The sequence below is a fragment of the Lissotriton helveticus genome, chromosome 5_1 (genome assembly GCF_964261635.1).
Source record: "Lissotriton helveticus chromosome 5_1, aLisHel1.1, whole genome shotgun sequence".
Taxonomy (NCBI): Eukaryota; Metazoa; Chordata; class Amphibia; order Caudata; family Salamandridae; genus Lissotriton; species Lissotriton helveticus.
In genome coordinates, this window is record NC_136065.1 from 160,149,712 (window position 1) to 160,172,775 (window position 23,064).

The window sequence follows — 23,064 nt, forward strand, 5'->3', positions numbered from 1 at the left end:
TTGGTACTACAGGCAATCAAACGCCAAGGCCCTGACCTTATCCTACTTCAGGAGACGCACCTTACGGGACCAGCATGTAAGGCACTTGACAGACGTGGTTATGTCATGGCGACGCATGCAGAATTCACGCCTGGCTCCCGAGGGGTGGGGATACTAATGAGAAAAACGTCACCCTTCATGGTAATACACCGCAAAACGGACGACCAGGGTCGTTTCGCAGCACTACATGGGCAGTGGGAGGGGAAGCCCCGCAACGTAGTATCGGTTTACATCCCCCCGGCACTCCACTCTGTGGCATTACCTGCATTAGGCAGCTTCCTTTTAGACCTCCCAGATGGTGACACGATCATAGGGGGTGACCTCAATGCAATAATGGATCCCACACTAGACACATTTCCCACTAGAGAACGCCATAGAGGGACTCCAACTCTCCCAGGATTCCTAGAGGCACTGGGCATTACGGACGTGTGGCGTCACTTGCACCCCACGGAGGCACAATACACATACTACTCCGCCGTACATAATAGCTTAACCCGCATTGATTACTTTCTGTTTCTAGGGGCGGGAGTGGGAAAGTTAGACAAAATTGACATCCTGCCCAGAGGGATCTCTGATCACTCACCGGTGTCTCGGTCACTCACCACGAAAGAAAAGAGACGTACGAGAATTTATCCAATATACCCGAACTACCTCACCATCCCGAAAATCAGGAAGGAACTTCAGTTAGTGACCACACGCTATTTTGAAGAAAACACGGGGTCGGTGTCCTCTCCCTCGGTACTCTGGGAGGCATACAAAACGTTCCTGAGGGGGGGAGCAATGGCAGCAATAACGGGGCATAAAAGGGAATGCAGGAGGGACCTCACGGAGCTAGAACTGGCACTCCACGCCGCGAACGTCGCCCATATGGCAGACCCCTCACCGGAAACAACACACGCACTACAATTACGGCAGCAACAACATCGAGCCCATCTCACGGTGACAGTCCAGGGCCATATCACAGATACAGCCAACAGGGTATACGATGTTGGGGACAAAGCTGGAAAAATGCTAGCTTGGCTAGACAAGAGAGGGGGAGGTAATAAAGGTATACAGCGACTATACTCACACGACGGTCAATTGCAGACACACCCGGAAGACATCGTATGCACCTTGGCAAGTCACTTTCAAGACATATACACCCCTGAGCGAGAGGTTACTGCTCAAGAGGCAACACTCGCACTTGAAAACATGGACATCCCCAAACTCGCTCCAGAGGCAATACAGGAATTAGAACTAGACCCGACAGAAGACGAAATTCAACTTGCGATTCAGGCACTGCACTCAGGAAAAGCGCTAGGCCCCAATGGCATACCGTTAGAGTGGTACAAATCGCGGGCAGAAACACTGAGTAAACAACTGCGGAAAATGTATATGGAATGCCGGGACAAGGCAATACTGCCTTTGGACCAGCGCACAGCCACGATTGTGGCTATTCCAAAGCCGGGCAAACCCCCGTCCCAATGCTCCTCGTACCGCCCCATTTCCCTGATTAATGTGGAGGCTAAGGTACTAGCGAAACTGCTGGCCACCCGTTTAATACAGCACCTACAGTCACTGATACACCCTGACCAGTCAGGCTTTATGCCTCACAGAAGTACGGCTCTGAATCTCAGGCGAATCCATGGGGTGCTGGCACGAGCGCACCTTATCCCAGAAAAGGCAGCTATTCTCTCCCTTGATGCCAAAATGGCTTTTGATCTGGTGGAATGGGAATATCTGTTTGCGGTGTTAAGACGTATGGACTTTGGCCCGAAATTTATAGCCTGGGTGAGATTACTTTACACTCAGCCGGTGGCACAAGTAGTAGCGAATGGCCACATCTCGCAGACGTTCCCACTGGGTAGAGGGACTAGGCAGGGATGCCCGCTATCGCCCTTGCTCTTCGCTCTGGTGATAGAACCACTGGCAATCCTAATCAGAACTACACCATTGATAAAAGGGATCACATGGGAAGATGGATGGGAAGATAGACTACCCCTTTATGCAGATGACATGCTGATCTATATGGTAGAGCCTGAAAGCGGAATCCCAGCGCTACTGGATCTATGTAACACACAAGGTAAAGCGTCAGGGTACACCCTGAACTGGTCCAAATCTGTGGTATACACACTACACGGTCCGGACCCGGTACTGGAAGAGAACTGTCCCCTGAAGTTAACACGAGACTCCTTTAAATACCTAGGCATTGTTATTGCGAACAGCGCAGCAGACTTTTTCGAAAAGAACTTAAAGCCACCCATGGAACGCCTGCGGGCGGATGTCAAGCATTGGGCCGCCTTGCCGCTGACCCTCCTAGGGCGCGCAGCACTCTATAAAATGATGGCACTCCCCAGGTTCCTCTATGTGTTGGAGAATACCCCATATCTGGTGGAACCGAAATACTTCAAGCAAATCGCGGCACTAGTCTCAAACCGGCTCTGGAGCAATGGCCCGGCGCGTATAGCTTATGACAAGTTGACAAGAAGCTGGTATGAAGGAGGCATAGCTCTGCCTAACATACAGCTATATTACTGGGCAGCACATCTTAAAACGATAAACCAATGGATACATGCTCCAAGGACCGACCCAGCGTACAAAGCTGACTGGTCACAACTGGGGTCGGAATGCATGCTTGCAGTACTATATAACAAGCCGCAGATACGGAGACTACTGGGCCCGACGCACCACACTGCGACCCTGTGGCACGTTGCACAAAAACGACTAGGCTGGCAAGGAAAACTCACCAAACAGACACCGCTATGGGACATAAAAGCACTGGGGTCCCTACGTTCCTGCAAGGGATTCACGCAGTGGGACTGTATAGGAATCTCCACAATCGGGGACCTATGGGACAAGGGAACGGTGATTGAGTTTCCGCACCTACAACAACAATATAGCCTCAGCCCGACCAAGACATTTAGGTATGTGCAGATAAGACACGCACTACTTCAAGCGATACCGGCGGGAACAGATGTACCAGAATCCTCGCCACTAGAGGACAGACTCTTAACTGACTTCATGCCACAGAGCGCTACCTCCCTCACATATAAAAAATTGATCAACAACCTGGGAGACCCAACAGAAAAGCTGAAAGATGGCTGGGTGGGGGAAATAGGTGAAGTTACTGAATCGGAGTGGAATGAGGCGCTGGTCTCCCCGAAAGAGGTCGGCATCTCAGCAAAATTCAGATTGGTGCAACTGAAAATCTTACACCGTGTTTATTACACTAGGACCCTACTTCACAGAATACATCGGGCGCCACATCCCTTCTGTCTCCGGGGGTGCGGGGAGGAGGGGACACTATATCATACAATTTGAGAATGCACACATATACAAGAATTCTGGAGGCAGGTTATGCGTACCATCTCGCAAACGCTTAGGGTTTCAATTTTACCAGAACCTCGGAAATGCTTGTTAAATATCTGGGACCCTAATGACCTGAATAGGCATGGATTGACATGGGCTACCCTGGCCATGATGGTGGCTAAGCGAGACATTGCGCAAAAATGGGGAGCACCAGATTTTCCTACAGCTTCTAGGTGGGGTAACAACATGGACAAGCTGATGATTACCGAAAGAGCAGTCTACGTAATGAGGGCTTGCCCCCGCAAATGGAATAAGGTATGGACAGCATGGAACACTTATAGAGGGGACATCTGTGAACCACTACCAGAAGAAGAGGACCTAGACTCTGAGGGGGAGGACGACTAGAGGGCGGGGAGGTGGTTACTGCAGTTGACCTGACAGACGCAATGTAGTTCCAATGTGGATCCTACTTTGAAGCGGCGTGGGGGGTTGGGCATGGCTATGGACCAATGTCGAAGTTTCTAATGTACTCACTTAGGATGACTCTTTCTACTGTTTTAAAGGTTTCTTTTTATATTGCTGATGGTTATAACACACGCACTGAAAGCTTAAGATTCTTAAGATTATGCGCAAAGACAGACGTTAGGATGTATAGTTAAAAGATTTCGCACACTCATGCATTAGTCGCATAATATTCGTGAGACTAAATGGTGCTGGGCATAGTTTACAGCTGCATATATGTAAGACGACGACGTATCACCATGAAAAGAATCTTATGATTGTAATATGTACTTACATCTTCAATAAAAAGTTTTTCAAAAAAAGCCCTCTAACAAATGATCATGCAGTCTTTAGCCTTACCAAATCAATGCAAGTAATATTATAGTCACACTAACAATTTATATAAAAAAAGAAGCCTTTTTTTCATACTCACCAAAAAGAAAAATTGTAAATAAATAAATAAAAAACACACAACCAAGTCTTTCTGGATCTTTCTTGGCTGAAATATAGACTTAATGATCCCAACAAATTCCACTGAGCTAGGCCTACAAGCCATAGGTTAATTGAATTATAATTCATATTAAATGAGAGCTAAATAAAATGTGAGTATGTGGTAATAGTAATTTAAGCAAATGTCTATTTTCAAAAATCTGAAACTCATTGAAATTTCAAAATTAGATCAGTGAAAAGAGCCTAATTTGTAAATGTGTAGATGGCACAGACAGCATGGGCTGTATTTTATGGCTCCAATAGGCTCCAATTGAGTATGTAGTAAACCTGCTTTTTTGTGAACTTGGTGCATGGTGGGGACCCCAAATCTATGGAACAAATACAAACTCCCAATCCGGGAAGTTTTTCATGGCAGATAGGGTAGGCATACTGGAGAGTTTTGGAGGGGTATCAGACTACCATCATGGCCTTATGCAATGCTTGAACTGAAGAAGTCAGGACAAGGGGTAGAATAAAAACCTCAAACAATTGTCAAAAACTGGTAACGGTTGTAAAGAAGAACCGGTCTCCTCTGGAGTTGGAGAGCAGTGCAGATGGCACCCATACACCACTTCAGAAGTTATTATACAAGGATGCTATCTCCTTAGATGCTTTCTACAGTGTCTCTCCAAAGCAATCTAAAGGTGACCCTTCTGCTGATAGTCTGCATTATCAAACCTCTCCCTTGGGCAGCTTTTATTTGCACCGGTACACCCTTATCACAGGAAGGGGGATGTGTCGAAACCCCCAAATACCATATAAAGCTAGGATGGCGGTGATACAGACAGCAAACACTTCCATTTACTATGGGGTTTAAGGCTGTTCTTTCAGATACCCATGTCTACTCTAAAACATACAAAAACAAATCAGAAAAAAGATTCCAAAAACAAAGTGAAATCTTTTAACGGACTACACTTTGGATCCTAACATACAAGCACAAAGAAAAGCGGGAACCAGGTCACTAGGGCTGGTCAGGGAAGCCTGGGAGCACATTTAGAATCAGTTGAAAGTGAGCAGCTCTGTAGCAGACACTGAGGGCACAACCTAGTGGCAGTAAAAAACAAAAGCCTGAGGAAGATTTAAAGATAAGCAATCTGCAGAAAAAAGGCATTCTTGGTGTAGAGCACACTACTGTCTTTATGGCCAGGCTGATGCTATGTAGCTGGCTTTGTTTTAGTCCTTATTTCAATTATGATATGCCTACTAATCTCTAATAGATAGTCACCCATCAGTGTCAGGAGTTAAGATCCGTAACAAAATAACCACTTCTTAGAGGTCATAACGTCGCATGAAAATCCTTCCACATAGGCTCAAAACAATACCACTAATCCAAACACACACCCTACACAGTGTAGATTGCTATCCATGTGGTAAGCACTTGAGTGCCCCAAATATTAGTACTAAGCGCTATACGAATAATAAGTTACAATATCAAAGCTCTCTCCCAAAACAAATTTGTCGGCTGGGTCCTTACACCCCAATCATAAAGTGGTTGAAAGCTATATTAATACTTTTCCCTAGCCTTTATGTCATACACAGCAGAGGGCTCGGCAAATGCACACACACCATACAAATACCTGGCCCCAATGCAACTACACCCCAAGTAACTGACCTCATGCATATACATGTCATTTTTTACATAAACCGCTTCCTGTGCCACCACCACCCAAGGGGCCATTTTCCGATCCACAGGTTAAAAATTCCACCTGCAGAGGGAGTCACCAGTATGGCCCTGCCTAGTAACGTGTGAGCGCAACAATGGGATGGTTGTCTCCTCCAATCAGTGACACGCCCCTCAAGATGAATGTAGAGTTTCACTTACTGCAGAATTGTAAAATACCAGAAAGAGGAGAACTGAAATAAAATTAAAATGGTGGAGAAATGTGTAAAGTGTTTTTCAAAAGCTCAGGAGGTAAGAGAAGAGCTGGACTAAGACCAAACAAATTGACAAATACCAAATCTGTGCTTTGCTACAGTCCTTGTCTAAACAATGGAAGCAGAGTAACTCCTTTTACCACATTTGCTATTTTTTAAAATTCTGAAATGTAAACTACTACTAATAGTGAAAGTTGTCTGGCAGAAATGTCTCAGGAAGATGCATACTTATGTAAAACTTGAATGAGCACAGATCTCTAAGTTCTATGAAAAGTATTATCCTCTCATGGATGTTTGAAGACAGCACAGTAATCTAAATCAAGTCTATCAGCTCCTGTGGTGTCAGGGCACCAACTAACCAACCACCCTTTTCACCCACCCACGCATTCGCAGGGAGCCAGTCTGGCTAGGGCCTGCGTCAAGACACAGCTAGGGTTCACCAGAAAGGTATTAATCTGGCTTGGGGGCTTGATTGGGAGCAGGGGTGCAAACCCCTGCTCAAAATGTTGATTTCATTTTTTCTAGCATTAGTAGCTGGAATCTAGGATTTTTAAAGCTTGCATAGCTCCTGCTCAGGTTGCCAGCCTTGATTGCTCTTTCACTTCCTTCGCTGGTCATGGGCTGCTTATGTCACCAATTTTAATTCATATTATTGCTTTACTCGTTTGACACCAGGGATGTGGAGTTTCTATAGCCCGACAGCCAGGAAATATTATATGGGGTTAAGGACAACAGGTTTTCATGTGTATTTTGTCCTCGGGGCAAATCTGCCCAACCTCCTACAGCACAAACCCTTTGACTGCCATTACATTATTGATCAGGGAAAGGCAATGTCTGCAGTTAAGGTAATATTTTTGTCCATATGATAATGATGTTCAAACTTGTATTTATGGTTCATTAATTGAAAGCCTTTATTATTATGGTGAGCGCTCTTAAGTAAATGTTATAAGCTCTGACTGCACTACTGACAGTGTCGTTCTAGTATAAAAGTGTGTATACACGTTTTCAAATTTTAGCAAAATGAGGCTATGTATAATGCTCCCAGAATGCTCCGATTAGATGCAAATATTTGCGGAAGCTTGAAAGCAGGATTGATGATTCTTTGCTTTCAAAATAAAATGTTCATAAAAAAATGAAAGCAAGAAAAAAAACATTTTGCTAAACTACTGTAAAATTTCAGGTACCATTTCTTTGAAACATTTAGTAACAAGCCGTGGCACAGCCAGTAAGTCTGAAATAGGTGGTCAGCTTTTTAGTTTTGTCAATGTGTGACTTGTTTTGGCATGGCTCTTGTAAAACCTTATTGGTGTGTGAGCTGCCAGGCCGTCACCATTATAAAAAACATGGGCAAATGCATAAATTGTTTTTTAATCTCAAAAAAACACACACTGCCACAGTAGTTACTGGCACTGAACAAAACTACTTTGTGTGCCGATATGCTCCTTGTTAAAGAGCAGAATGCAGTCACTCACAGTGAAGCCAGCCGATACAGCGAGAGAGAGAGAGACAGAGAGAGAGAGAGACAGAATTTTAATAAATGCAAAAGGTCATGGTCAACGCCAGACCAAATTAGGGGCCCAATTATTAAAGAAAGTCTCAAATGTGCATCCATGGTATATGCCCTTGCATTAAGTGCAGCTATACGGCTTTCGTGAATACCCAAGAATTTACAGAAGTAGAACAAGAAATAGTACTCCTAGGAAATATTTGTGAACTGCATTTTAGAATGAGCAAATATGCATGTGTAGATTTGCTCATGCGAAAATCTGAGTGTTTGCAAGTTCACTTTCCCTCCAACCCCTTTTTCCTAACTCTGGAAGAAGGTTTACGCCTGCCATTGTCAGGAGTACATTTCCAACATTTCTCAGTATGGGAAAAGATTAGAGAAGAGTTGTTGAAAACCCTTAAAACATGGAAGTTAGTAGGTTTGCACAGACTCAAAAGGGAATTCTAATCCTGGACCTATTGCTTACATCTACCCTCAGCCCCAGTATGCAGATCTGTGGAAATGTGGCAACATACAGGGATTGAAAGTATTCAAACACTACTATGGTAGGCGCCCTGGCATAATCAGAGAGGCTGTATCAGAGCTCTTACATAATGAGATTGCTTGCCATATTTTGTCTCTGCACTGCAAGGCACCAAAGGGGCAAGTGCATTTTGTTACAAGACAAGTAGATTTTTGAAGCAACCTGCCCCATGGACAAGTAGATATTTTATTACATTCCACACCCCTGGACACCATGTTTGCCCATCACATTTTACCATATTAATTATTGGGCCTTCTTCAATTACTCCCAGTTTTTGTGCACACACTTTGAAAATTCACTGCCCTTATGGACCGCTAGTGTGTTCTAGCTACCTATATGTTTTAGTCCTGGTTTCACTTATAGTCTGTGGGTCGCTCACAGTGCCAGGCACTGCGTCCAAAAACATGCATAGACCTTGGTGGTCATCAAGCAACTCCTAAAAACACTTCCCACAGTCTCAAAACAAAAATACCCTTCCAAAGATGCACCTTACCTAAATTGTGCATCTTGCTATCTGTGTGTGTACCTGCATTAGTGTCTCACACATGGCTAAAGACTAAACAAATGCTATGATACAATCGATTATAAAGCGAGCACCTAAAGGCCTTGTTTGGAGGTTTTATATTGAAGTACTTAAAACAATCGCACCACACAGTCATGTTTTAAAGAGTATGGACTATGAATTCTTTAAAGTGTCTAACCACCGTGTTGCAGATTGGCCATAATTTTAGTAGGACTGGTCTTAATGCCAACGGTTCACACAAGTTCTTCTTAAAGCTTCCTTGTTCATACTACCTAGGTAGCCTGGCTCTACAAGTCACCTAAAAAGGCTAGCAGCAGTTGCATGCTGAAACTGAAGCAGGCACATTTGTTTTACCTCTTTGGGGGCAAGAGGGGAAGAAGTGCTGTGTGCAGAGGCATGTGCTGAATGTGAGAGGGGATGGAAAAGGCTCAGTGCTTCATGGAGGCACTCTGAAGAGTACACTCTCGGAGTGGGGAGGTGGGCTGTCCTGGGGCGTATTATAGAAGTGCCCCAGTAATGCAACAGGCGTTTGAGCCCGCATTGCGCGCCCCTGGGCCACTTTGATATTACAGAAGGGGCCACAGATGCTTGTGCGCCCTTTATGTAATACCGAAAGCGCTGGCGCACATACAGCATCAGAGCTTCCTCATGAGGGCGTTCTCTCATCTGCATAGTGTGGTACACGCAAAAGAGGAAATCCCTATGCCTCTGCGCCATATTACAGATGCGGGCAAAGAAGCTGTCAGGAGGCGCACTAATAGTGCGCCCCCTGATTGCAGCCCTCTAGCAGGGGGTAAGGGGATCCCATGGTCATACCCCCAAACATTCCCTTGCAGGTGGGTGCAGTCACTCACTGCACCCGCCTGCACTGTGAAAACACGTAACTGCTTCAAAGCAACCGCTCCTTTTTTCACGTGAAAGTGCTGTCCAGAGTTTGCGGCTGCCCTAGGGGCAGCGCATTAACCTTAATACTGCACATTTTCTGTGACTTACCTAGGCACACATTTTAAAAGGAACGCCCAGCGCAGTCAAGGAAAATGCGCCGTATTTGTAATTCAGCCACTGGTGTATTTTGCGGGGGAGGGGGTGTCAGTAATACCTACTGTCAAACACACAGCATTGCTGGGATCTTCCTCTCCCCCGTGCTTGGCAATGGTGCTTTATTTTGCAAGGCAACATCAAATAAAGTTGTTTATCATAAGGACTTCATATTGTTTAGTCTAAAAGCACTGCTGTGCAGCAGAAACAAGGCCGGACCTAAAAGCAAGCATTACAATCTTGCCATATTACCAACCTACACTTCTCAAGCTTTGATACAAAGACACCAATGAATACCTGGTCAGAGAAAGCAATATCTGGCAGCCACTACCAGCGTTGTACAACATTTTTAGTAGTGCACGACAATTTGTACACATCTATAGGTTTTTACTGCATTCATTATTACTACTGCACGCTTAAAACAGATGGAAATGTTAGCATGGGAGTTTGAGATACTGCATATGTATTGCGATTTGTGAACTGATTTAGAGAAGCGTCAGTTTCTAAAAGGGCGAAACAATGATTTCACAAATTGTTAAACTTGTGTCTTTTATGGTAAGTAGAAGGGTAAGCCATTTGCTAAAACATTCATATTTGGAGTACATACACTGAAACAAATTATTTAAGGGGAGCAAGTCTAAAAGCAATAGAGCAATGGTTGCTGTACTAAAAGCAATCAAGTTATCAATTAGAACCGGGCAGGTAGTACTGTCACAGATTAGCCTTACCCTGGCAGAAACTTCTCAGCACTCTGCCGGCTAAAGCAGGGCGGTGAACTCACCTCATTCTAAGAACAGATGTTTTGTGTGTCAACCGAGTAACTCAAGCCTCTACAACTCTTTTCAAAGAGAACGGTGGATAAGAATTACAATACTTTACCGAAGCCAGTCATCTTGACATTTGACTGAGATTTGGGGGTAATGTTCATCTTTTAAGACAGAGGTAGGAGCGCACTCATTTCATGAGATGAATGGCACGGTCATGCGAGTGCGACTTTAGCACTCGGGTTGTACACAACAGAGACTGGCACTAGGCCAAGAGAAGGGTTTTCTGTCAAGTTAGCAGTAAACAGTCTCGGAGAGTATAATTTGTTTACTATCATCACAGAGGTTCTCTTTCGTCCATTGGATCATCTAACATAGTGTACTTAAGCCAGGCTTTAGTTTTCGACCATGACGGACTTTCATGGTAGGGAACACGACCTCGACATCCACCTCTTCTCATGCACAAACATACTTCAGATAGTGATTTGCCACCGGGCTTTCACTGGGTCCCTCTGCATCCATCTATTCTCATGTGTAATCAGGGCAACTGGAACTATGAGGGAGGAGAGGGCCAAATTATGCTGCAGGGTTGAGTAAATTATGCAGCATGAAAAGGCCGATTATGTGGCATAATGCACCACATTTTGTAACAGAATTACTTCATTATTTTGTCATCTTTAGGTTTAGTTTGCGCTGTGCTTGAGAAATCTATTGTTTTTAATATCAACTTAAAAATGGGCTTACATCCCGGCTCCTCACTTTTCTGCCTTTTTATTAGTTCCTGTATTTACCAATGCTTGTTCCTCATCAGTTTCCAGTAGCTGAAATACTGTTAACATCCGCTTTGGTAGAACTATTTTTTATAAAGTGTAGACTCTTTCTGCTTTTTCGTCTTGGAGCAGATTTATATAGTGCAACTTATCACCGGAGAGATCAAGTGATTTGCCCAGAATCTCTGGATATTGTGCAGCTCAGACCTGAACCGGGATCCCCAGCTCCTGTGTCAGCAGCTCGGTCTACTCCCTTTTGCTTATTCAGACGTGCTTTAATGTTGCTTCCCATCCCAATAGATGCAGGGCAAACTGACAGGAAAGCCTACTACAAAAAAACACCACACAATAATGGGCATTCAGGAAAAGAAATGTAATAACGTAACTTCACTTTGAGTCATGTGGAACACCACTGTCCTGTCAGAATAACAGAGCATGTCAGCTACATTCCTATTTGTTATTAGCTATATTTGTATTCATCTATTGTATGGCATATTTACTCTATTGAATAAATATATCAAAACATAAATCCAATTATTTTGGTGAATAGTCTTTTTGTCAAAAATGTATGGGAAGAATGGCATTAACTTACTTGAGAACAATATAAAACACGCCTAAGATGGCCACCATATTTTTTTTTACGGTTCAGAATTCAACGGCTCAACCAGATTTGTTCCTTTTCAATGTCTTGGAATAAACCGAGGTCCCACCAATCATAGACGGGAAGCAGACAGTGCATCGTACAGGATCTCCGGCTCCTGTTGCTGAACATAGAATATCCATGCAGTTTGCATCTTTGTTGACGTTGCGAAGGGAGTCAGTGGGAGAGCACTGGGGGAACATGGCAAGCAATAGCCAAGAGCTCACAAGGCAATAACTTGGAGACAGCATTTTATTCATCACATCAGCTAAACCGATGCATTTGCAACGCTTGTTAAGTTTGGTCACAATGTCTGGGCATTGGTTTCACCTCATTAGTACCATTTTAATAATCAAATATAGAAATAAGCAACAAAAAAAAAAAAGAAGACCAGTCCAGCTTTGTAATGCGCTTTCCAGTGCGCTGCATCATGTGTTGCTGAATTTTTATTAACATTTGAACCGTTTAAGCAAGAAACAGTTAAAAACTGCAGATTATACGGCAGATGATGGATTTGGCAAATGCGGCATATCCATATTGCAAAAATCACTGTTCCAGTGGCACTGGTAGTAATTAAAATAATTAAAAAAAGGACATTGAAACAGGTCCCTAAGGGTCACTATATTCACCTCCTTAAAATTAATGGGGAAAAAACTGATTGATTTCTGAACAATGAAGCTAAAAATAAGTAAATTAATCCATGACTGCAATTTAGTTCCTGCATATATTTCAAGTTTAATTAACCCTGCATTCCTCAAGAATGTTACCTATTTCCAAGGATGTGGCATTTCTGTATTTTTTTCATGTATTTGAATTATAAAGTATTTATACAGCGCGCGTACACCAGGCGGTTTCATGGCGCTAAGCAGTGCTACAGACCCAAGGGACAAAAAGGGGGGGGGGGGGGGGAGACATGGGAGAATTTAGGATGGGAAGGCTTGAGTGAAAAGAAGGGTTTTAAGGGCTTTACGAAAAAGGGAATACTGGGGGCAGGATCGCAAGTGGATCGGGAGAGAATTCCAAAAGGCGGGGGCCAGGGTCGAGAACTTGGACCCACCCCATTTTTTGCGTTTATAGCAGGGGATCACAAGAAGTTGGTGCGTGGATGAACGCAGTTCTCTGGATGGGGTGTAGTCATGAATGGCTGAGCTGATGAAGGCCGGGGCCAGCCCAGACCGAACTTTGAACATGATGCAGCCCAACTTAAAGAGTGCACGTTGCTGTACAGGGAGCCAGTGTAGAGATTTAAGAAGGGGAGTGACGTGGTGGAATTTGGGTAAATTAAACACAAGGCGAGCTGCCTGGTTCTGAACCATCAGGAGACGCCTCACGAGGTACTGCGGAATGCCACAGTAAATGGCATTACCGTAGTCCAGGCGGGACGTCACCATTGCCAGGAGGATAAGTTTGAGGGCGGAAGGGGAAAAGAACCGGGAAACTTTCCGAATGGTACGGAGGGAAAGGAAAGCTGAGGATACCACCGCGCTGACTTGGGAATGGAGGGAAAGTTGGTTGTTGAGTTTGAAACCAAGAGTTTTGACAGAGGAAGAGGGAGTGGGAGGGAGACCTAAGGAAGGGGGCCAAAAGAGAGAAGACCATGGACTGGAGCAACCACCGGTCAACACCAGTTCCGTTTTATCGGGATTGAGTTTCAGGTGGTTGTGGTTCATCCAGTCCTGGATGAAGGTCATAACCGAATGAAAGTTGGATATTGAGGCAGGGGAAGAGGATAAAGAAAAAACGAGCTGGAGGTCATCCGCATAGTTGAACACAGAGACCTCCAGCTGCTGTAAAGCAAAAATAAGAGGGGCAATGTACAAATTAAATAACAATGGAGAAAGGGAGGATCCTTGAGGGACCCCATACTGTACTGACCGGAAGTCGGCAGAATAATCACCCAAGCGAACTGCTTGGGAACGGCCGCTCAGGAACCATGTTATTTCTGTTCAGTGCATACTTTGAACAGTCGCCTCCAAGTGTTAATAACGTTCGCAAGCGTTGGAATTGACCCTGAATGCAGTGTGAGCTTCTCTCTCACTGCCCGTCAATGGTTGAAAATTGATGTTCAGCCAGTCCGTGGCCTCTCTGAGGAGCAGAGAGCAATTGTCATTTTTAGGTCTCGCCTAGCAACGCACCGCATACGCTGCCCGCTTGCGAGACTATTGTCGTCGGTTTGCAGTGCCTGCCCGGACAGGAGGTGTGCACGCGCACAGCGTCTCATTTCAGCCCTCAGTGCCTATAGTCAGTCTCCAGTGTCAGCCCCTTCTCAGCTTTAAGCTTGGGGCAATGAAAGAGTTAATTCAGCACGCGCTCCTTTCATATTCGATTTTGCGTGGCCCTGGCGACAACGCGGATACCATTGCCTTCCCAGTCTATATCTAGGCCGAGCTCCCATTTGACTATGAAAAGATTATCTACGTCCGGTCCAAGGTGAAGATCAGCTACTTCCGGTTTAAGGGGGAAGTCACAGATTCTGGGTCCCCGCCACTCACCCGCAGAACCACTGTGCACGTGTTCATTCTCGACCTGACCGACAACGCGCACATCATCATGTCTCCCAGTGTGGGCAAGGAGTTAATTCACTTTCCGCTTGCTGGCTTGGGACACAATGATGGCTGTGGTAGTGTATGAGGGGCCAGTGCCTGGCTGCAGGGCCATCACTCACGAGCTAAGGCACTGGAGAGGGCTCGGCTGCCACAAGGAGGCAGGATTGCCCCTCAAGGCCCTGCCTCCCTCTTTCACTAGCAGGAATGGAGAGACCCTAGGGCATGTCTGCCCACAGGTGCTGTCGGAGCAGAGTTCGAGTCACTGGATTGTGCTCCACCTCACAGGTGTCTGGCAGCGTACCTTCACAGTGATACAGGTGTTAGCCCGTGAGCTGTCACTCACCGGTGGAGGAGTCGGAAAGCCCATTCTCCGTCTGGATACTGGAGGTGCACTCTCTGCGGGTTGCTGGAGTGGGGGTGTTCGACAGTCTCTTGGTCTGGCTTGACAGCGCATCTGTCGCAAGACATAGGACGTGTAGTGTCTTGGCCGATGCCACCATCTGAGCTGCTGTTGGTGTTCACAGGCTCAGCACACTCATCAGGTGTCTGTGTAGTGTAAGTGCCTGCCTTTCTGTGTGTGCCTGTGTCGCTATCGCAAGTATATGTGCATCTTTGTATGATCTGTGTGCGTCTCATGCATTTGGGTCCTGTGCCATATCTGAGGTACGTGTGTGTATGTGTCTAGCAGATTTGTGCGCTCGTCTGGGGAATGTAGGCATTTATGCCGACCTGGGGTATTTGTTCATCTTTTTTGTGCCTGGGACAGTTCTCTCTTGAGAGCGTTTGTGTATCTGTGTCCTTCTGCGGTGTTTATGTGTCTAAGTGTGCCAAAGAAGGCACATAAGGCCTTTTTAAGTCTTTAATCTGTACTTATGTAGTTATTTATGTGGCCGTATGCCCAGTGTGTATCTGTGAGAGACCAAGGTATTCTTCGGAGTGTGTCTAAATTATTCGTGCATCAGTGGTGAGTTTTTTTGGGGGGGGGGGGGAGGGCGGGGGAGCAGTTAGCTATTAAAGGCTATCTATGGCTTGGGTGTGCCTGTGTTGTCTGAGCTATTTATCTACATGTATATATTGGGTTTTATGTGTGTGTGAAGTATTTGTCTCTGCAAGAGTACAAGTATCTATGTCTGGGGTATTCGTGTTCACATATGTGTTTACCTTTCATATTTATATATCTGTGATGTTTGTGTGTGTCTAGGGTATTGGTAAATCTATGAGTGCAAGGGCCACGTGTGTCTCTCCTGTGTTTATGTATCATTGTGTGTGTCCGAGGTTTTTGTGTTTTGTAAAGTGTTTTGAGTATTTAATCTTTGCATTTTATTATTTATGTAGGAGTGTGTCCAGGGCATGTGTGTATCTGTGTGAGACTACGGTATTCAGCAGGGTGTGTCGGTGTCATTTGCATAACCTCATCTGTGTGTCTGACGTAGGTAAGTTTCTTGGGTGCTTCTGTATCTTGATGTGTGCGAGGAAGGTTTGTCTGTGTCTGCCGGGGTATTTGAGAGTCTGTTATATATTTTGTTAAGTGTCTGGGGTATTTTGTGAGTGTGTAGGCATGGATGCGCATGAATCTACGTGTGCATTTACATTACATGCCTGTGCGCACTTGAATCAATAGGTGTATGCTTGTATTCAAATTATATGTATGTGCATCTATAGGTATGCGCCTGTACATATCTATCTACTGGGATGTTCATGAGTGGAACATTCTGATAGTATGGCTTTTCACATGTAAGTGTGCATGTGTCTCCTCGACATTGCCTGTTTATATATTCTATATACACATGTTCACAATTACATGTGTGGTGAAGTGCATGTCTGTGTGAAGACTTGCGTAAGCTTTTTGGGAACTGATGTGAATGGTTTCAGTGAGTGTATGTGCAATATTTAATGTGTAGCTATGTTTGTGTGCGTGCCTCTGCATGTGCGAATGCTGATCTATCTAGGCGTGAGCGTGCAGACTTGCATGCCTGGCTATTTGTGTGTGTCTCTGTGAACAACCTGGTCAATCTATTCTCAGGTCTAGCTAGCTTTGCATGGATGCGTGTGCTTGTCACGTTATAGGTGTGTTCACCAATGTAGCTGTGGTTAATGGGTCGGTTGTGTACATTTATGCTGAACTTGTGTCTGTTGTACTTCTGTGTGAATATGAGGGTGACCGTGCATATATTCCCAAATCTCGCTCTCCTTTTCTATCTCTGTGCCTGTATAGCTGTACATTTAACTTTGCACTGAGAATGTTGGCTTGTTTCCCTTGGTGGTGTGTGATGCGTGTATGTAATGTGTGTGTCCCTGCTTACCCTTTGGCTGGGTCTCTAGGCTCTGTGTAGATGCCCGTTTGTGCGTCGAAACGATAGTGTGTTTTATTGTAATATCTTTGGCTGCATGTTTGTTCTGTATGTGTGTGTGGGTTTGTGGATGTGTTCTTGCGTTTATTTATGTGTTTCTGTGCATGGCAGTGGTCATATATTTTCTGGGGCGTTGCATAAGATTGAGTTACTCCTCTAACTGCACCGGTTACAGTGTGGTATTTTATGTTCAGCTTCATTTTATATCGTAATTTTCCATGTTGTGTCATTCTATGTGTTGCTAAATTGACTCCACAAATACATGCAGCTCTTTATCTATCAAAGACATTCACTACAAACAAAAACATTATGCAAGATTGTAATTACAATACCAATAACTAACTCCGATGCGAGAACTGTTGCATTGCAAATGCTTGCTTTCCAGTTGCAACTGAGATTCTGTGCAGATGTGTGTGAAGGAGGTACACAGATGTCAACATGTTGACAAAAAAAAAGAAAGAAAATGCAGTCCATAAGTTCTCAACTAAGACCAACTTTCATGGTAAGAACCACGACTTTGACATCCATCTATTCTCATGTGTAAACAGGCTTCTGATAGTGATTTGCCATGGGCTTTAAATGGGCCAGGTCCGTCCGCGTCTCCGACTTGATAGTAGGTAAAAAAGGACATTGAAATAGGGCCCTTTATGGATAAGGGTCCTTATCTTTAAAGGCAACTCTGATTTCTGAGCAATGAATGTAAAAATAGTAAAGGTAATTCAGGTCAGCGATTTAGCTACTGTGCAAATGTGTGTGAAGGGGGTACAGTTGTTAACATATTGACAAGGCGAAAGTTCAGTGAGTGGGAGTGTTGTGTTTTGGGGTGGTTACGTGAAGGCAAATGCGAGAAGTGCATTCAGGCAAGAGTAAAAAGAGGGTGCCGATGAGGTTAAGACGAGCACAAGACACGCAGGTGGACAAGATGTGAAGAGAAAAGGAGTGAACATAACAGGAGTGATTGAACCACTGAAAACCATCACCCCTTCCACATGCCTCCAATGTTTTCATTATTAATTATTTACAAACAAATAATTGTGGGTATTCCTTTATCTTTACCAACTAAGAGCCATTTGCAAAGCGAATATTTCTGATTGATTTCAGGTGTTTGTCAGTTGTTGCGTTACACATCTGGGTGCAATAACAGAAGGCTCAGAGGAACCAAAATACGGTCGCGCTATGGGAATCGAAGAAATGTAGTTTAGGTGTTTTAGAGCCTCGCCCTCAATTATATGGACCACGCCCCCTTTAAGAAGCACCCCCGTTCCAGGCTGTTTCGTCCTGCTTTAAGCTTTGTCGCCGTAATCAAAGTATATTGCTGCAATCACCAACTATAACCAGCTAATATCTAAAACAAGGCTTTCACCAACAATACAATAACAGTACAGTAAGTGTAGGTGTTTAATACACGTTCTTTACCAGTATTTTATGTACGTCATACATAAGCAACAGTGTGGAAACTACAGATGTGCATGCTAGACACTGAACCAATGTCCATTCCGATGGTATATAGCAATAGAGACTAAAGTGGCAGGGTAACGATCTAATCAAGTATAAAATAACTGTCACCAAATGAATGCTACTATTGCAACGGTGGTACGAAAAAGTGCCTTAAAGGAGAGCTCCTCCATCGAACTTTAGAGACCACACAGATGTAGACCACACAGATGTAGCTATATAAACACACCTAAGCTTTTTTTGGGGGGTGGGGGCCTGGGATTTAAGCCTAATAATCAAGAGCATCTACTTCAACGTTCAAGGTGCTCTCCAGCAGCACACCTCCTCAAAGAACTTCTTAAAACCTCCCAGGGCATCTTAACTTACACAGACGCTCATAAACTAGGCACAGTGAGGTCAGTAAAGTGAGAAACATTAATTATCATTCTGAAGTTGAAACAAAGTCCGACTGCCTCGTTTTAAGTTTGGAAAACTTTCAGTCTTAGCCAGCACAGACCTCTCGTGCGTTGCATTCATTCATGTTTTCTCTTTTATAGCTTCAAATGTTGTGATCCACAACCAGACACGCTTACGTGGAGACATCACCTTTCGGGAGCCCAGTTTCCACAGATCAATTAAAAAAATAGGGACAATTAAGCGCCAATAGCTCCGTATAACAAATACTCCGTAAAATGTAAAATAAAAGGTGGCGAGAGAAAAAAAAGGAAGGGAATTTAACACTCGCCAGCTTGGTTAATAGCTGAAGATCGTCAGCAGGTTAAAACCTACATACTAGACGTCTGGGGCCCCTATGTAAAACGTAATTTTCAACGCAAGGCATAGTCAGAATTCAATTAACAGTTATTCTCACAGACTATCTGTACAAACTACCTGCAAGCAACGTGACTTCTATGATCAACTCCTGCGGTCAGAATAAAATCAAGAACATGTTCACCCACGGCGCTCTCGTTTCCCTCTCAGAAAATTTTCAAAAAGGATGCCAGGTAGTGGAAGCTCCCCCCACAGCCGAGCATCACAGTGAAGACCTGGGCTCTTGGTAACACCCACTAAGGAGAGATATGTCTCCTCCACTCTGGAACCATCACACCCACCACCCCCTCTGCCGTCACACCTCCAAGGGTACCCCCTCGCCCGCCTGGCATCCACGTCCCATGCCCATCCCTCCCGTGCCCAGCTCATACATTCACAAAGCTTCCCCGGCTAGAGCCCTCCTACTCCCCCCCTCCTTCCCTCCTCTCATTTCCCCCTTCAAAAGATGGCGGGCAGGGAAGAAAAAAAAATTCCCTCCCGTGAGCAACGCTCTTCTTCCTGCAGTTGTGGGAGCCGTGCACGGAGAGCCTCCCCCCCAAAGTCCCCGCCCCTCCCGCCGAGGCCTGCGCAGCCCCGGGAGCGGCGGCGGAGACGGCGGCGGAGACGGCGCAGCGGATGTGGCGCCTAAGGATGCCCGCTTCGGGGGAGCGGAGAAGCCATGTATGAGCCAGGCTTCTCGGCCGCTCCGAAGCAGCGCGCCCCGGTGGCGCTTTGTTACATTGTTGCGGCGCACAAAGGCTGCGCGGACACACTGCGTCCGGGGGAGGGTATCACTCCGCTCGGACCTGAGGAGGCTCAACGCCCCCCAGCCTCCGGGGGACCCGCGCGCGCCCGTCCGCCCCTGTCCGTACATAAGTAGACATAGATTACTTGCACCCCCGGCCGCTCCCGCGCCGTGCGCCTCGCGCTCCCTCCAGTTGCTGTTCTTTTTTATCCTCGCCGAAGCAGCATAACAGACGCGCTCCTTCGGAGACACCAGGAGCGCCTGCGCAGCACTGGCCCGCGCGCACGCTGGGAGCTGTAGTCCCAGGGGCAGCGACGGCGTGATGCCACGGAACGCCTGAAAGCGCGAGGAGGACTACAAGTCCCAGGTTCCTCCATAACCGCTCGCCCCTTCCCTTCGCTCTTTGCCAGGAGGGCCTGGGAGCAGGAAGGGGATGGCGGTTAGTGTATTGGGGTTCTAGGCGCCATTAATGCAGGATGCCCGCAGCCTGTTTCGTCTGCAGCTCCAAATTACGCCATGTGGTTTTACAGTGCTCAGCGTGGACGATCTTTGAGGGCATACTTTAAAGCAGCAGACGCAGCTCGATCTACTCGGTTTCCAAACTTCTGCAGAGGTAAAACAGGACCGTTCTTAAAGCGGCAGTGCTGGTGTACCCTCAAGACCGTACTGAGATGGCTGGCGGACAGGAGAGGCCAATCCAACCTCCGTGGTCCAAATTTCCAGTCTCTGAGCGTAACACAAGACAGCCCTTAAAGAGCCAGTTATGTTGACTGTCCGGCCTTGTCGTGGACTGCCAGGTTTGGCATACAGAAGAGGACATCAAACGAGTTTTGTTTTTTTGCTATTTCAGTCTCTGGTTGGGGACGATATTGCAACATCCTCCCAACAATATGAAACAATTAAAAATACAATCGAAAGGCGAATCCATGAGAAATATAAGCAAACGTTCCTGCTTTGCTCATAAGTAAAATTAATATATTCACACCTCTCTTTTAGCAAACTGAAGAAAGAAAACGATAAAACATGATTACCCTATATTATTCTGAATGACCTTGTGGGAAATTCAGAACTGGGCACTGTGTGGCAACTGTTAAATCCTCTGTTTGTGCTTGTTTTCCAAACCACAATGAAAATTCGGATCTTGATGATCTGAACGGAAAGACTGACAATATAGCATTTTTAAAAATAAATAAAGTCATGGCGCCTATATATTTGTTTAAATACTGAATTTCATCAAGGCCAGGCTTTCAGCACTAGGGGCAACCGCTATACTCTCTCGAGTTACTATGCTTCAACTTAGAAAGTTTGAGAAATCTGGTTAATTATCCCACCTTCCCTCCTGAGGCGCTTTTAAACAGGAGCTTCTGTAGAGGGTGGGGCAGGGCGGAGACTCCTGTATTTTTTCTGTGGTTTCTCCTTGCTAGAGTATGCCTCAACCTATCTACATCCAACACCAAGACCTGCTGTAAGACCTCACTCAATCCAGTCCTCTCAGCATAAAAATAATTACTGCATCAGTAAATCTGTTGGAAGATGTGGCCAATTTCTGGCTACACTCAATTTCATTAACAAATAATATGGATCTAATACAGGCAATGGAGGTAAGACCATCCACTAAGACCACAACGATTTGCCAAAAAGAAAACTTACAACTGGTCCTTCTCGGGAATGGCTCCCAGGATATGGAATGCTCTGCACTCTGAAACAAGACTGAACCCTTCCACAGCCTCATTTAAAAAAGAAGTGAAAGAGATTCTCATGGCCAAATTCACTTGATTTATTTACTGTAATATAATTACTAGTCTGTATTGAGCACCTTGTATTGGAATCGCCCATATTTAGATTTTTTTTTTATGCCTGTACCTGTTTCCATCATGTGCCATGTAAAGCGCTCTGATACCCGCAAGGGTCTTGTTCACGCTATATAAAACCTTCGAACAAACAAATCTGCCAGACTATCTTGAAGGGCGTACGCAATTGCCAATCACAATTTTAAGTGTATCTGAACTATTAACCCAAGATTACCCATGCAGCGATCACAAGCCATTGAGAAGCGACTCCGTAATTTAAATGCGGGCTCAGTTAGATGATATAGACCAAAATACCCGCCATGCCCTTGCATTAAAGGCAATTAGGAAAACAAAAATACCCATGTAGGCCCTTGTGGTCTCTAGACTGGATTAAGGCAACGTCCTGTTCTTGGGATCTGGCAAATCCACTATCCATTGATGCATCTGGTGCAGAATGCAGAAGCAAAGCTTCTCCATCGCCTACCCAAGTTTACCTCTGTCTCCAGCCTTCTTCGCGATCTACACTGGCTGTGTGGAATCATATTATGGTCAAAGAACTCTGTTATATGTTCAGGGTAAAATAGGGATCTGCTCCTAAATACCTTCTGGACTTAGTCGACCTATACCATCCCTCCCTTCCCTTGCGATCCTCTCTGCAGACTCGGTACCAAAAACCTGCCTGGCTCGCATGAAAGGCTGTTCCTTTACTTACTTAGGGCCGCTACTATGGAATTCCTTACCAGCTCCCTTGAGAGATTCGACATCCCTTCTTGCTTTCCGTAAGGGTCTTAAAACCTGCCTTTTCTAACTCGCTATGCAGTTCTCTTCTTCCTTTTTACACCCGCCCTGCGCAGTGAAACCCCTCAGGGTAGCTGCGCGCTTTGTATGTCTCATAATAATATACTGGGACTGAGATCAATACGAATCATGACATTTTAGATCGAGGAGAGCATCTCGAAAATTCACACCTCACTATTAAATATTTTACATACATCAATCACGGCACTCATATGCAGTCAGATAAGTTGGACATTCAGAGTGACCTTATTAACGTAATAGCTTCTTATATCAGTGGTATAATGCAAAACTTAAAATATTGAGAGACTGGATAACAAGGATGCAACAAACAAACCCTTCAGTCTAAACAGATTGTGCATGTGGCCCAATTATTGATAAGTTAAGCACTATACCAGCCGTAAGGAAGTGGGTTTCCGTTGCAGTAACCCCCACTTTTTGCCTGATAACTGATGCACTTTTCCTTGGTGTGCCCTGGGTCCTTGCCAATCAGGAACCCAGGGCCTGTGTTCCTTCCCTAAAAACTGTACTAAAGCCTAAACCCAGTTGGCATCTCTGGCCACATGTCAGCCCCTGGTAAATGGTACCCTAGTTACCCAGGACATTGTGACCAGAGAAGGCCCCTAGGGGCTGCAG

General features: G+C 45.2%; 1 protein-coding gene across 8 annotated transcripts in view; it reads right to left on the bottom strand.

The window, feature by feature from the left end:
• BRD3 (bromodomain containing 3) overlaps window positions 1-20,132 on the bottom strand; it is a 394,414-nt gene extending 374,282 nt beyond the window's left edge. For 3 of the 8 annotated variants that reach the window (XM_078641947.1, XM_078641955.1, XM_078641951.1), the window contains exon 1: window positions 19,990-20,124. The gene's annotated coding sequence lies outside the window, so the exon portion shown is untranslated. Of the gene's footprint in view, window positions 1-19,179; window positions 19,280-19,970 lie in introns of those variants that run through there. The other 5 variants (XM_078641954.1, XM_078641949.1, XM_078641953.1 and 2 more) reach the window with 4 other exon arrangements.
• Between the last annotated feature and the right edge of the window lie 2,932 nt (window positions 20,133-23,064).